General features: G+C 43.0%; 1 protein-coding gene across 1 annotated transcript in view; it reads left to right on the top strand.

Annotated features, from left to right (window-relative positions):
* Positions 1–14,328, top strand: part of LOC147723041 (molybdenum cofactor sulfurase-like) — a 1,924,377-nt gene that overhangs the window by 1,809,040 nt on the left and 101,009 nt on the right. The gene's annotated exons all lie outside the window — the stretch shown is intronic.

Here is a 14,328-nt window from a genome sequence, read left to right as displayed (position 1 = left end):
CTTATTCACAAGATTAACACAGATTTTATCTGCTTTTGGGTTTGTTACAGTGCTCCCCTTGCCATCAGCCATATCACCAGCCTCTGCTTCTGGGTACGTTGGCAGCGAGGGATCTTTATTAAGAACAACAGCAGTATTACCCTGACGGTTTTTAAGTTTTGGCATTTTGTCTATGGTAAATAATGGTGCGCGGACTAGTTTCTTACCCGTCAATTGCTCGCGCTGTTCACATAGCTCAGATGGAGGTGGAGGTACTGCTTTTGTCGAAACCTTTGCCGCTGTATTCAGCGCGGACGCTGCACTGAGTAAAGCTTCTCCTTCGTCGGTGACTGCGAGGTTATCCGTCAAGGCTCCCTTCCCGGTTTGCGTCGAGCGTGGGGCGTTCTTGGGCACCATGGATTATAGCAGCAAGGGGGTCTGATAGAGTCTGGTGGTGGTAGTCTTCCGATTGCTCTGGACGACTGACAGAGCCGCCAGCGGCGGGAGAGCAGAGCAGCTGATCCACGGATAGGTAGGAGAGAGTCGAACGGCTAGCAGCCGCCAGCCAGATTGTCCTCCAGAAGGTAGTAGCACAGGAGCAGTAATGCAGCTTTTTCCCCTGATCTGCTCGTGTGTCGTAGGTAGAGGATCCCTTATTGACAGTTTTACTTTTTTGTTTTTTTTGTTTTTTAGCGCATCTCTGCAAAGAACTCCCGAAGTTTTTCTCCTTTTAATCAGGGAGCAGGGAGCCTCCGATGTTGCTGCGGCTCAGTGGCGTTCTCAGCCCGCCATCCATTTGCAACATTTGTAGTGGCAGCGGTTACACGTTCCAAAAGTAAGATTGATGATGACATCTTGGCAGCTATTGCCGCAACAGAGAAGGGAGGTAATTACTCTAAGGGTTTCCCTTCTAAATACTCTTATCATTTAAGTCCTGATAAAGTTCCTTATATGAGAATTAACTACGTTGGTCACAGGTTGATTCCCAACGCGGACTGCAGACAGGCTTTAATTACAGCAGCCCAGGCCGGGATGGCTTCGGCGCATGCCGGTGTGTCAGCTACTGTGTCCCTTCTCCAGCAACGATACTGGTGGCAGTGTTTGTACAAACAGACACGTGATTTTGTCCTTCAATGTGGCATTTGTCAGCAAATTAAACCTTCCTCTGCTGCACGCCTGCCCCAAACTCAGTTGTACATATCTAATAAACCACTTGTGTTTGTTTATTTAGATCACTGCGGTCCTTTTTCCTCTGATACTGCGTATAAGTACATCTTAGTAGCAGTTGACTCTTGCATGCGCTTTGTCTGGGTGTGGCCTCTAAGAAGGGCTGATTCTGGAACTGTTGTAAGGGATTTGCGTGTTTATGTGGGAATTTTTGTGGGGTACCTTCCATTTGAACCAGAGTCCAGCGTTCGCCTCTAAGGCGTAGAAGGATGCCATGGCATCATTGGGGGTCCAGGTCAAATTTTCGTCTCCATACTCAGGTTAATAGTGTTGTGGAGCGGATGAACCGTGACTTAAAGGAATACTTGACAGCGAAAGTTTTAGGTGCTGGTAGAGATTGGTTAACCCATCTCAATAGCGTACAACATGCACTAAATAATCTCCCTAGAAGGTCTATGGGTGGGCGGACCCCATATGAAATGCTCTTTGGCATCAAAATGTTTGTCCCGGACCTTGATTGTCTAGACATGGCGGCGGGACCCGCATCCTTTGACGTAGATGAACATTCTAATGTTTTGCAGAAACTACAAAAGACCAGATACAGTCTTGCAAAGGAACAGTTGCCCTCCATGTCTGAAGCTGCGTTTCAGATTCCGGTAGCCGGCTGGCTACCCCAAGTTGAAGAACTGGTCCGAGTGAAGATCGACAACAAGAAAGAATTTGGTCCTTTCTATCGAGCTCCAGTTGCCGTGCTTGGTGTGCAGGGTACAAGAACAGTCATTTTACCTCCTCTTCTTGGGCAAAAGGGGAACAGGTACATTTCCATTGACAATGTCAAACCACACAGGGTGGCCGATTCCCTATAGTATGACTCCTGCGGTTTCGTGTCCAGCAATGGTGCATCGGGCCTGATATTGTTGTTGAAATGAGTCCAATTATGAATCCTTTAGTGAATCTACCTGCTGGTGATCCTCTTAATGACACTGAATATACTTACCCCACTGACTTGTCTATGCCTGATTTGGAGACAAATGTGGCTAATCCGTCTCATTTTTCATTTGATACAGGCTCTTCCACATCTAAGTCCCCTTCAAAAGTTTCAATTTTTGCTACCTGGTTCAAAAAACATTTTTTGATTCCTCCTTGGACTTACATTTGGCTGGTGCTGATTGCAATTTTTTTCATTCATGTCCATAGGATTTGTGGTGTGTTTTTTTCATTGTATTAATGGACATTATGTTCAAGAAAGAACTTCAATTAGAATGATTGATGGAACTTTGGCTCCCCACTCCTCTTCGCACATCATGAAGAGGAACCATACATTTGTGAATATAACTGCTTGGCCTGTTTTAGATGGGATTGTATGGGATGCTGTAAAGTTCCAGATACATGGGCCCACTGAGGTTATTAATGTTCCCAAATGTACTCCGTGTTTCTATGGGGGATGTGGTTAAACAAAATATTCGCTCTGATGATTGGGACGTTAAAGCTGTAGAGGCTTTTTTTTCTGATTTGAAATATTATGCTGCTTTCGATGCTGAAGATTTATATTTGGATTCTGCTAATTATGGTGATTTGTACTGTTACCAGCATTTTGGCAATCACTTTTTGCATAAGACAAATTAATTTAGGAATGTGGTGAACTACACACAGTGGGAGCACTGTCCCGCACCAGTGGAAGGCAGCTTGAAAACATTTTTGAAAAAGTTTTCCTATTTTACTTATTTTGATCAATCAAACCCTAATGCATTTTATTTTAAGTTGACTGAGAAGTCCTCTTCCAAGGTTAGACTTTTCCACACTAAATTACTGTATTCGAAGACCTTTATTAACCAGTTGGCTGTTGGGGGCTATGAACTGTGGAAAGATACTATTGATCTTAAATCTGTTTGGGGTTCTAAAAGTTGGCAAGTGCAAGGCACTGAGGCTTTGCATCGTGCATGTTTCATCCCAAACCATATGTTGTTTCTGAATGACACTATTTCACAAACCACCTGCTTTGGATTGGCTACTTCTAAAAAATTAAATGCTCCTTCGTTTCCTTATTTGGGTGAGTTTCCCGATTGGAATAATTATACCAGTACTTCCCTTAGGGACTTACAAGCCCTGTTACGAAATTCCTCTTTTAATGTTTCCAGCATTAATCCCGAGGGCTGGTTGCTATGGAAAAAAAGTGCAGATTCCTGCCAGCGCCGTTTTCTGGGTCTGACCCCTGGCTATACAGAGGTTAGCAGAGGTTAGAGTTGATCTCTGATTTCAGACACAACATTCAGTCACCACCTATTCTGTAGGCAAATTGTGCCAGAGTTGGCTCAGACATTCATCCTTAGCGTCTGTTAAGCTACATTCATCCAAACTCACTGACACTGTCGACTTAAATGATTTTGTAAATGGTCATGCAGCGGGTAGATCGAAAAGGTGGATATATGCTGCTTACAATGAAATTGGAAACTGTCACAAGTTGAAGCTGCTTCTAGGCTTAGAGCTCTTGATCAGACCAATTTAGAAAAAGTGATTGATGTTGTAGATAATAGTATTAACACCCTTTCTTCCAGAATTTACACTTTGGATAATATTGTATTGTCTGTGGTTGATATTGTGCAAGAAGAGGTTGCTGTACTGTATCATGGACAAAATCAATTGTGTTCTGGTATGCAGTTTGCATGGACCCTACAAATGTTGAAAAATGGCCGAGTTCCATGGGATTACATGAATACGAGTTTATTATTTTTGCCTTTCAATTTGACTCTTAAACAGCAGTTTATGTCAATGAAGGAAGCCACGTTTTCACTGTTGCATATTGAAAAGTTAGAACCTTTACCCTTTTCAGTAGCGTAATCCAATTCGGCAGTTTGGCTCATCCATAGGTTGAAAACTCTACCTTTTCCCCTTTTCAAATTTGAGTCCTGCATGAAACACTATGCAATAGGTAGGTTTGAGCCCCTGGGTGGTGCTTATGTTCATGAAGTGTGGAATCTCCCATTCACATACAGGTGTTTGAGGGAAGGAAAGAAAGTTTATTTAAATGGCAAAGATTGCACCACAACACCAATCATTAATTAGTGTGCAGAAATCTTCAATTGCACGGTTCATGTAATATGCTTGCACCGATCCTTGCCTCTGTTTTAAAGGGCACTCCAGTCCCGGCCATTACACTGACATTCACATTGCTTGCAAACGGTAGTTATTTATTATTAAATAATGAAGATTGTTGTGGGATGCATGCTGGAATTCCTTATATCGTTACTGTTTCCCAGTGTGTAGTTTTCTGTAAGAATGTGTTGTTCCCTCCTCCGCATGGCAGGCTCGATGTTTCCATCTGGCCCTCTATTCCGACCTTGAAAGCAGAGTTCAACAAGATGAGTCTAATAAGAGCTCTTTTGTCCCAGAAGGAAGTCCCCCTGACATCTGTGCATGAGACATATGTCCTTCATGTTCAAATACTCATACTGAGGTAAATGCCTTGATTAACACAGACCTGCCCCTGCATTTCGGTGCTTTGATTCACACAATCTTAAATGCCTCGTCGACCACTGGTCTGGCACATTTTTTTAAAGTAGTATGTTCTGGCCTTGTGACCTCATTTCAAACTATATTTGGTGTGATCCCTGCATGTTTTCATTCGATTTTTTTGAGTGTCTTTTGCGGTTTCCCTTTGCTCCTGGCTTTAGGCGCGGGCATCCTGCTGTTAATTTGTTTACTTCAAAATGGATGCACAGTCTGTGCCCCACGACGATCGGTCCCGGCTGCTCCACCTTCGTAACCGGATGCTAGAATACTATGGATCGATGCTTCTGGTGACTCTGAGTGTGGCGTCTGGTTTATAATTCCGGTTCTAATTCTTCACTTGCGTGCAGCCAGTTTTCAATTGCCCGGCTTGTGGATTTGAATGGGCCCTGGATTTGTGTCTCTGCAAAACGGTGTCTCCTGATCTGGATTTTAATCTACCAATGAGTTTCTTAGTTGCTCATGAACTAGATTGTTCTAGTACCAGGATTATGGCCTGCGCAGCGGCTCATGGGGTTCTAGGCAATTGGAACATTTGGACTTCGGCCAATGACTTTCTGGCGCGCAGTTATCTTGAGGTAAGCCCGAGTTGTCCTCTGATGGTACTAGAGGCTCCAGCAATCGAGGAACATGTATGTTTATTTATTTATTTATTTATTTATAGCATTTGTAAAGCGCATCTGTAACCCTACGGGCATCCTGGCGCTATGTACAATTTGCTGAGAAATGCTGTGCAACAGAGGAGGGGAGGAGAAGTATTAAGGTTCAGGTGAGATTACGCTTTGGGGAAGAGCCATGTTTTCACTTTTTTCCGGAAAGCCATCAGTTCGTCTGTTTTCCTGATGTCGATAGGCATTTTATTCCACAGATGAGCTGCGGCTATGCTGAAGGCTCTACCACCATAAGTGGCTTTCCTAATTCTGGGTATGCTTATGAGATTGGAGGATGAGGATCGGAGGGACCGTGTGGGTGTATACCATTTGAATTTCTTTTGAAGTGGTCGGGGGCCCATCCCGTGTACTGCCCTAAAGACAATGCAGAGGGATTTAAAACAGATCCTTTGTTGTACAGGTAACCAGTGAAGGTCGGCCAGAGCGAGGGTGGTAGAGGATCTTCGCTCTCGGGAGAGTGCCAGCTTCGCTGCTGCCGCCTGGATGCTTTGCAATCTGGAAGTCAAATAGGCCGGGGATTCCAGAAGCAGAGCATTACAGTAGTCCAGGCGGCTGAGAATGGTGCTCCTAACTATGGTGGTTCTGACCTGTGCTGGTAGGAGGGGTAGTAGTTTTCGCAGTCCTCTCATTAAAGCAAAGCAGCTACTCACCTGCTTATTAACATTGGTCTCTAGACTCAGACTGTCGTTAAAGCTGACTCCGAGATTCTTCACCGATTTCACTGGGGTTAATGGTTCCCCTGAGTCTAAAGGCCAGAAATCGATGGGTAGACTTCTGGTGATTCTGCCCACTGCGCAGTGCATTATTTCCGTTTTATCACTATTGAATTGTAGTGAATTCTGGTTTAGCCAGATTGTCATTTCTGCCATACAGGTATGGAAGGTCTCAAGTGAGTTAGCCTGGGCACCGTCAAGGGAAATCATCAGCTGCGTGCCGTCCGCATAGTTGATCACGCTAATACCGTGGGCCTTGATAATGCCCAACAGGGGTTGCATATATATATTAAAAAGTATCGGACTGATTGCGGACCCCTGTGGGACTCCATGTGGGACTTTAACAAATTCCGACTGATATGGGGGGATGGCTACTGCCTGCCATCGGTCCTTTAGGTAGGAGTGAAACCAATCGAGCGCCACTCCACCGATTCCAATGTTCTTTAATCTTGTCAGCAGGATATCATGGCTCACCGTATCGACCAATCGTATCGTATGTTCTTTCCTTTTACTTAATTGGATGGCTGAGATGTTCATGGATGATAACAACGACTTCCTATTGGAGGCCGTTGCAATGTATGGTGCATATACGCTGGTGGATTGAAGTACAGATTTTTTTTTCTGCTTCATAAACACTTACTGAACTAGTGAATATTTTGTTCTTTTAATGCCTTAAATTTTCCTTACATGTTTGTGGTCTTTTTTCACACCATGGCCGCCTGTGATTGCTTTCACTGACTTGGTTATTTTAATTCGGATTTTTACTCCCAATTCTCAAGTTTGGCAAAATTCCTGAACTGGGTTCTGTCTCATTCGAACTTGAACTCTGCATTCTAAAAAGCTTGCCCTAGTTATTGTGCGTTCCCCGAACAAGGGAGGGTGTAGTATGGTTTAGGGCCTCTTTTTGCATGCATGTTATGTTAGCATGGCTTATTTGAAGTTTAAACGCCATTTTACCTTTTGCTGCTTTTTGCACACAACACTGCATAGTTGTTTTTGCAAGTTAGCTTTCACCAAGGTCTATACATGAGAAAAGGTTTGTTTTTCGACATCTCTAGACATACATCGTGACCCCAGTCTGTACAGTGAGTGGTAAACCGTCAGGGTTATCATAACATGTGAGCCTGTTAATCGGCATGTCCGTGTAACACATTCTAGACACAACATTTTGATAGCTGCGAGCCAAGCAAGATTCTGATGCCTTTATCATAGCACACTTGCCATAATTTCACACACTTGGAAGATTCTAGGGATGCAGAGAGCCTTGCTGATCCAGATGTAATTTACACTTACTGAACGGAAAGGTAATGAGTTCCCCAAAACAAGCTCAAGAGAACTTCTTTAGTTTATAATACATAGTTCCTATACAGGGAGGGAGTTAAAACTAGGCGCTATATCACCTGTTTGCACTATTATTGTAATATGATTCCTCCTATTGTATTTTATGGAGTTGTAACCATGCTGACCATATTATTTTTAATCATATGTCTGCTTATGTTGACTAATATACTGTGCATGGGATCACGTCGTTAAAGTAAATATTTTAACCTTACCGTATCTCTTTTTTACTCCTGTTGTAGACTGGTATGAGATTATAACAAAAGAGTGTTCTCACTTCTCACCATTTCTGCGATGATCCTAAGTCACATGTTCTAGGTTGTCTAATCATTGGTTACTTTGCTATAGGACGAAGAGCTAATGTGACACTGATTGCTAGCTGGTTGGGGTTTCTAGGTATTGAGGTGAGTTTCTGGTGCACAACAATTCACTAATGTCCTAGGTCTCTGTGCACAGTTCTGTGTATGAGCAGAAATCTTTGCAACAGAGCATGTGACATATTGAAAAGGTTATAACTCACTTTTTGAATTTTATAATCAGCTAGAACCTTTGGCCATTTAATAGATCTATAATTTTTACTGATGAGGGGCTTTATTTGATTTAAACTGCTCAGGAATTGGATTAAGCGGTACTGGCCAATAATCACCATCCGTTATTAGTATTACTAAATATTCAAGCATCTTATCCAACAGAGCTATATCTAAAATGAGGTAATCTATCTGGCTTTTATACATTCCTTGCTTAAAGGTATACAAACTTGATTGGTCAGATTTTTATTGACCATTGCAGGCCTTCAAACTGTGCAAAAGAGTCAATTGGGGAAGCTGAATTGCCCCTACGGTGGAAGGTGCAAACAGGGCTCTAATGTAGGAATACCGCTAACTTGATCTTCCTCTTCCATTATATTTATTCTCTCCAGCAACTCGAAGGCGACAGTAAAATCTCCACAAATCAAAAAGTAAGGCCTAGATCTTAACTTGGAAAGGTGCAAGTCTAGAAGAGCAATGGCTGGGGACTTCTTATTGCGAGGGAGTTGGCAACTATAAACTGAAGAAAAGTTGTCCTACAGACCTTGAGGTCCAGAAAAGGTCAGGCCCAGTATTTCAGAGGATTCAATCTGCAATAGTTTTATAGTACAATTCAGTGATATATTTACCCAGGTAATCAACCCGCCCTAAGCTCACACTGATGTAGAAAGCTGTGCACCAATGAAAAAGGTTGTGTAGTCCATTCTATGGGTAGGTTTGTATACCCATGTTTCCTGAAATAATAATACATGTTAGTTATGAACCAAGTCAAGCCATTCATCATCATTGATCAAGTAGCTTGGAACATAATCCCTCTATGTTCCATGACAGTAGTTTAAAGGGATGTTCCTTGGCTGGCTCATGAGGGAGACAGCAAATCCCAGAGGAGGACATACTCGATAGTCCTATCTATAGCCTGGGCTGTTAGATTCACCAAGTGTTTTGGAGGCCAGCTTATATGCCGTAGCTAGAGAAGGAACAGATTCTAGATGACTACTAATCTTCCCTAAGGAATAATTTTGTGAATCTACATCAATAGGATAGCAGGCAGCAGACATAAGAGGGAGTCAATTGTTCTCTTTCAATGCTGAAGCCGTGGGACTAAAGTTATCAGGAGTAGGATATATATATATGTATTTATTGTTCGATCAATATCAAGATCATACACACACATATCTTATCATAAAATCAAAAAATACAAAACATATTGATAGAAAATTATCAGTGCAAGAATTTTAAAAAACAGAAAGTAGCAGCAAAAATCCCCATTCTAAGATGTCAGAACAAGAAAAAATGGGTTAAAATCATATAAAAACAAATATATGTTAAATATATCTAGAGGGTCTAGTGTGCGACACAGGGCTTAGGTCTAGGCACTCCCTTGGAATGCCTCCCATTCTGGTGATGAGCATTCATTTAGCCACCTTGGCCATCAGCCACCAGGCACATAGGAGATATCTAGATAGAGTATAGACAAGCCATTTGATAGCGTCAAAGGTAAAAACACGCAGAACATCTGTGTGGCGGGAAAAAGACAGGACATGACATGGAGGAACAATCAATTTTTTCCTCAGTGTAGCGTAAGCAGGGAAAAAGAAAATATGATCAATAGTTTCCGTGGCGGAATTACAGGACGGGCACATGGGTTTAGAAGTAGAATTCTTCTCACAGCGTTTAGAGGAAGGGTGCCCAATCTAAACTGAATGTAAAGTGTACATGCTTGCGGGGCTTCTACATCATCCATATATATTTCAAATTTAAAACAACTTTTAACATTTAAAATTGTGTTGGTAAAGTGCCTAATGACCTCGATTCAGTGCAACCAGTATCAATACTAATCCAATACATTGTTTTTAGTTGGGGGATAGTTTTTTTTAGATATGGAGTGGGGGTCATCCCACATTCTACTCAACCCTATTTTTAGAAGCCACCCCTTAACCTTCCCAAACCAGGGCAAGAGACCTGCGGGGGACAGCAATTCCTCCACTACATACTTTGTGAGTATTTGGGTTTAGCTAGCCCACAATCTCATCCAGAATGTGAGCACCTTTGGGGCAGCACAATGGGAGATAGATTTTAACTCAAGGTTGATGCCTAATGGCAATAGGGGAGTATTCTTTGGAATTTTTTGGAAGCGCTCTTAAAAATTTATTTTCAGCAACTTCTAATTGTTTGGTGTTCTTGAGGCCTCAAAGTTAGGCCCCATAGAGTGCCGCGCCCAAACTTTTGGCCCTATGGATTTCTGTTGCATGGGAAACTGGGTGATAGGCTGAGCATTAGCACTTTTAACAATTGCGCAGTCTACTTGTTGTAGTGTCAGGGCACTTATCAGAATTTGAGGGGTCTTGCCAGGTTTTCACAAATTTTTTAGGGGTTGAAAAACATATATTTTGTTTTTAGACAATTGATTTTCAAACCCCGAGATTTACATGCTTTTGAAAATGTTGTTAAACATTTTGGATGCCCATAGGGGTTTTAAATATAAGTAACGTCGTGCTGGATAAAGCACATTAAAGTCAATGTGCTTTACCCAGCACGACGAAACACGTGTTGGCTGCTTTTTATGGATGTGAATTTGTGAAGACAAAAGCTGCATTTTGGATGTGAACTTGGAGAAATAAATCGGCTTTGACAACATAAGGATCTGGGATATTGGATCATTATTTGGACTTTGGATTTTTATGACTGTGGCAGTTTATTGTTTCAATTTTGAAGATATCGGGAATATATCAGGAATATATATTTGAGTGCTCGGGGAGAACTGTATATTGTATTAGATTCACTTTGGTGGGTAAAGGTGGGTGTTGTGTGGTAACCACACCTTCCCCCCTAGTAGCACCTGAATTACGTAGTTATTCTGACCTTTCCCCTATACATTGCAGAGCGCCCTTGTATCTGCTGGTTACCAATCAATAACTCTGATAATACATCATAGGGAAGTGTGCCTCTCTAGTCTGGTCAAGTCGTGTTGGTCGAGGTTTTTGTAGGTAAGTTGGGCCTCCAGATTTGAGATGTCTGTAAAAAAGCCTAAAGGCAAGATACCTATCCCCTGGCTTAAGCCCCTACTGGAAGAGATATTCCTGCTCCTGATTATGGACCCTGCAAGGTCCGGACTCTGGCAGGTTATGACCACACAATCTCCATTGATGGATTTGTCTAGGGGGCTAACCCAACCCACTCTTCTTACCATTAGGATGTCCTTATAGCATGAGATATTAAATTCCGTTGATTGTGATAACCAATAACAGACCTTGCTTTTTAATTGAGATGTGGTTTCTTGGATATTAGCCTGAAGCAGAGGAACATTGGTAAGTATGACGACATAGGGGAAACATTTGGGTGGTAGGTCCAAAGTGACCTCATGTGGTAGATTAGGAGAATGGACTAAAGCATTTGACTGACCAGGCCGTTGCCTCGGTGGGCCATTCCCCTTGAGAAGGGTGTTAGAACTATGAGTATTAGACCTGGGCCTATTTCCAACGGTTTCCCTGCCTTTTATAAGACAAATATGCTCGGAGGCCCTATTGGCATCCCCCTGGGCTGCCCCTCCTGGCACGGGATGTGCCACTGGTGAATCCACATTATTCTGATTCCCCAGCCTGTTATGGGAATCTATTGGAGCGTAGTTCCCACCCGTGTTAGGACAACCCTGATGTTGTACTGGATTTTTCCCTCCCCCTTCCAGAACACCTGTTACAGATTTAATTAAAAGATCCACTTTTTGCTCTAACTTGTCAAGTCTAGACAGGATTGGAATTACATTTTTGGTTAAAAGATTTGCAGCCGATTTAAGAAAATGTCTGTGTCCTGTGAAGAGCTAGTTAGAGTGGTTAGATCCAGTTCTTGAACAGTTTGGGGCAGAGCAATTACTGGGTCGCCCTTGCCCTTGTGATTAGTCCTGCAACTTTTTTGTGGCCCTTGTCTTGGCTCCAACTATGAGTTCCAGGTCTTTCAACGCCTTCTTCCTTTTTAATGGAAGACCAGGGTCCATAGGAACCAAATGGGGGGAGACAGAATTCTCAGGGGAAAAGGATTGCGCGATTTGGGAGGTAGATTGAATCAGTGCTCTTCCCGAAGCTCTGTGATCAATTGACTCATGCACCCCTGTAGACAGTGGATCTTGATTCAGTGTTGCACAGGCGTTCCCCCCCAATGATAGCCGTCATCGACTGCCAACATTTCTTTGTCACTGGCAGAGGCAGCCTTGGTTAGAAAACTGTCGAGAGTAGAATTTTGAAGCGTCTTTGGTGTCCCCTCCCTGCTCACCTGTTGCTTCCCTTTGGCCATTTTATAAACGATAGCAAAGTAACCTTGGATTTTCTTGGGGATCAGATGCCACTGGCACACCATATGACAATAACATACATAAGAGAAGCTCAAGCAACCCAGGTATGTATTGAAGTATTTAAAGGAACAACTTACTTCACTAGGAGCTACTACGGAGACCAGCAAAATATGGCACCCCTAAGAGAATGGTCCTAGCCCAGTCTCATCCGGGCTCTGACGGGCTAGGAAGCTAGGCACTCTGGGAGATGGAGTCCCCGGATGGCAGCTGGTGGTGGCAGGAAAGTCTCAACAACACGGGCTCTTGCGCTGCAGGTAAGCACCCCCCTGGCATGAGACCAAACCCATTGTCCCCCCCCCCCGCCCGGAGCGAGGCACTCTGGGGATGGAGTCTCCTGATGGCAGCGGGTGGCAGCAGTAAAGTTTCAACAACATGGGTTCCCACGCTGCAGGAGCCCAAGCCCACACTTAAGCTCCTCCTGGCGTGAGAAAAAAAGCATTGGTGCCTCCCGGCGCTAGGCACTCTGGGAAATTTAGTCCCCTGATGGCAGCTTGTGGCGGCAGGAAAGTTTCACCAACACGGGCTCTTGTAAATCTGTAGGTGTTCAGCAACTTTTATATGTGGATCACATATAAAGGCTCTCAAAGTGTCTCTGGTAACAGGTTTGCTCGCTCAGAAAATCCACCACAGTTCCAGAATCTTCGAGTTAGTCACATTTGTTAGGGTGAATTTCCATTATTTTTGGGTCTGCGGTTTCAAGTCGGACTCAGAGACGGAGGAGACCATCACGCTGCAGGTAGAAGTAGGAACAAGCAGGAAGCATTATCTGCGTCTCCGGCGGAACGCTTACACCTCCAGCCTTTCCGGGGTCCCGTTAGCACGGTATCCCACTCAAATGACAATGCTAGGGGAATTCCCAAAGTTCCCTTTCAGGGAGGGCGTCTCTGTGCGGGGAGCGGCAGCGATTCTATGCAGCAGAAGCCGCCTCTTTTTCACCGGGTTATCAGGAGATGTTTTCTGTTGAAAAATGCATCGTTTCATTTAGATCTTACTAATCTCTTGCACTGCACTGTCACATGGAGCATCTACATGTCCTATTGAAATGTATTATATAAATATGAATACACGTTTTCTTTTTCATTTTGTAAACTTCTTGTTACAGAAATGTGTTTTTTGTTTTAGGTTTTATTGCACAGGTTGACAAATCTGAAGTTCATTGAAATAGTTACTCAGATTAATTTAAGAGAATCTCTGTACATGTATACTACATTCCTGTCCAGGTTGCCTGGAATACTACGTTACACCCCCCCACCCCCTTCCACAAATGGGACAATAATGTGCAAAGTATTTAAAAAGGGAAGTCAGGAAAAAAATCCACAAAAGCAGCACTTTACCCAAGTTTAAATCTCTGGCAGATCAAGGTGAATTTCTCTATCTCATTTTCAGTGTTTTTCAGTCTAAACAATTCAGTGGTTCAACCAACAGATGAGGTTGAGTTGGTTTTGATTCCGGGTACAAGTAGCTTGATGTTTCAGTGATGCAGACTTAAAACTGGTCACAGATCTGGCTCAAATGTGTCAAACACACAACTAGAAAAATGTGAGATGTCTGACAAAAATGGGTCAAATACATTGAGTGTCACGTGAGTTCTGAGATTTGAAATAAAGAACACAGCCCGATGTGATCTTGATACCGGATATAGATTAATACACCACTCAAATTTTTAGTTCTAAACTTTTGATATGGCAAGGTGGTCTGTGCCAGACAGCCTCTGACGGGGCTAGGAAACATTCCCGAAACACGATTTGAAGCTGGCTTTGTGAGAGGTGATTCAAAATGGAACATGCCTTAAACTGAATTGTACAGTTATAAATGGTTTAAGGGCTAAAGACATTTTTACTAGCTGGCACAAGTTTAAGAGCTTCACTTCTGCCAACTTCTGTACACTTGGTGCAGGATTTCTGTGCACAGCACTTCTAGCACAAAGACATCTGTATCTTCTCAGCTCACAGCCTCTTGAAACAGGTTCCACAGGGTAATGGTATACAATAATTATTTTAGAGAATGGAGTGTCAGTTTGGATTCTGTCCTGCTTGCTGGGAAACCAAAGAAAGTTTATAATGCTTGTAACTTGGATGAAA

The sequence above is a fragment of the Lissotriton vulgaris genome, chromosome 4_1, assembly GCF_964263255.1.
Source record: "Lissotriton vulgaris chromosome 4_1, aLisVul1.2, whole genome shotgun sequence".
NCBI classification, from domain to species: domain Eukaryota; kingdom Metazoa; phylum Chordata; class Amphibia; order Caudata; family Salamandridae; genus Lissotriton; species Lissotriton vulgaris.
This window is presented reverse-complemented; position numbering and strand designations above follow the sequence as displayed.